The 2,278-nt window shown below is 40.1% G+C and overlaps 1 non-coding gene across 1 annotated transcript; it reads left to right on the forward strand.

The window, feature by feature from the left end:
• The first annotated feature begins 825 nt into the window (after positions 1-825).
• LOC118852535 lies at positions 826-930 on the forward strand. The gene has a single exon (XR_005010605.1). It is a non-coding gene; the product is annotated as a U6 spliceosomal RNA (small nuclear RNA).
• Positions 931-2,278: the final 1,348 nt, after the last annotated feature.

Raw genomic sequence — 2,278 nt, forward strand, 5'->3', positions numbered from 1 at the left:
AAAGGATGGGTTTAGGAGCTGTAGAAAGTTCACTGGACTGAAAAAATGAGGTGGAAGTTACAGCTCCATCCCTCACTTGCTAGATGTGTACCTCGGACATATCACCTCACCTCTGTGGGCCTCAGTTTCCTTATCTGTAAAATAAAGAGTTTAGGCCATGAGAGTTCTAAGATCTCTTTTGTCTCTAACGTTCTGTGAATTTTCTTTTCTATCCAACAGCATTAACTCTTGTCCTCTGTTATACTAATAATGACAACAATCCACACTTGCATAGGGTTCCAGAGTTTACAAAGTACTTAGCCAATGTGATTTCATTCCATTCTTATCCCAATCTGGTGAAGTAGGCAGGGCTGGTTCTATTGTTTCATTTTACAGGCAGAGAAATTGAAACTCAGAGAGAAAAGATGAGCTGTTGTTTTGTTGTGGTTTCCAACTCTTCGTGACCCTGTTTAGGGTTTCTTGGCAAAGATAGCAGAACAGTTTGCCAGGGGAAAAGGCAAACAGGGTTAAGTGACTTGTTCAGGGTCACACAGCTAATAAGTGTCTGAGGTCACATTTGAACTCAGGGAAAATGAGACTTCCTGAATCTAGGCCCATCATTCTATCCACTGTGCCACCTAGCTCTCCCTAAAGTTATTAGTGTCAGAGTTTAAACCCAATCCTTCTACCTCCAAGTCAGTGTTCTTCCTACCATATCCAGAACTGAAACTAGGAATATTCTGAGCTGGGGAAAAAAAATGATTGGGGGAGAGAGAGAGATGACAGATAGCAGCAAGAAGGACAGACCAAATGAGAGAGTAAGCATATCAAGAAAGGGGATTATGTGCTTGCTTTGGCAGTGCATATACTAAAATTGAAACAATACAAAGATTATTGGCATGGCCCCTATGCAAGAGTGACATGCAAATTCTTGAAATGTTTCATATTTTTGATCACAAAAAAGGGAAAAGGACCTGCGTGTACAAAAATATTTATAGCAGCTTTTTTGTGGTGCCCAAGAATTGGAAATTGAAGGGATGCCCGTCGATTGGGGAATGGCTGAACAAGTTGTGGTATATGAATGTAATGAAATATTATTGTGGCGTAAGAAATGATGAGGAGGTGAATTTCAGAAAAACCCAGAAAGACTTACATGAACTGACGCAGAGTGAAATGAGCAGAACCAGGAGAACATTGTATACAGCAACAGCAACATTGTGTGATGACCAACTATGACAGACTTAGCTCATATCAGCAATACAATGACCCAAGATAATCCAAAAGATTCATGATGGAGAATGCATATCCAGAGAAAGAACTATGCAGTCCAATTGTAGATTGAAGCATACTATTTTCACTTTTTTTTTCTTTCTCGTCATTTTCCCCTTTTGTTCTGATTCTTCTCTCACGACATGACTAATGTGGAAATATGTCTAATATGATTAGACATATATAGCCTATATCAGATTGCTTGCCATCTTGGTGAGGGATGGAGGGAGGGAGAAAAAAATTTGGAACTCAAAATCTTTTGAAAACTATCTTTACATGTAATTGGGAAAAAAATAAAATACTATTAAATGGAGGAGGAAAAAAGTTCTGAAAAAAATAAAAGGGTGGGATGGGGATTATGGCTGGGAACAAAGGAATATCCAGCCAAAGGATCACCTCTGGGACAAAACCCCTACTGGCAATGACTTGAAGGTGGTTTCAGTTGAAGAATATCCAGGCCAGCAGAATATTATGTGTCAAGATACCAAAATGGTAATCATTAGAGAAAAGAAACATGCCTTCCCTCACAGATGTCAGTACCCTGGGAAAAAACCCTATTGGAACTGCCTTAAGTTGTGGTCTGGACTACCCCCATACCTACCCTAAGATGTTACCAAGTTCTGTTACTTTTCTCAAGCTGTTTGCTCAGATAACTCAGAGGAAGGGCAACCAACTAACTCACAAGTACTAACCTTATCGACTTGTTTGTCACATCCAATTTATCCAGCTGTTCATAATAGGTATTTGCTTATTGAAGTCAATTAGGGATTCATTTGTTCTTCAGCCACGTCATTATTAATTTATACCTTCTGCCAAGTGCACACATACACACCCACTCCCTAGCATTTAATTCTCCGGCAGAGGCCCATATCTCATCTGCTTTAATATCATCCCAAGGGGTCCATCATAAGTGGAGGAATGTGAGTCACCAGCTAAGCGCAAAGCCTAATGGCGCAGTCTGCTTTTCAAACCGAATGCCTAATTACAGAGGGCACCGAGCAGTTCATTAGCTCTTCTTGAATGGTTTCCT

This window comes from Trichosurus vulpecula, chromosome 5 (genome assembly GCF_011100635.1).
Source record: "Trichosurus vulpecula isolate mTriVul1 chromosome 5, mTriVul1.pri, whole genome shotgun sequence".
In the NCBI taxonomy this organism is placed as follows: domain Eukaryota; kingdom Metazoa; phylum Chordata; class Mammalia; order Diprotodontia; family Phalangeridae; genus Trichosurus; species Trichosurus vulpecula.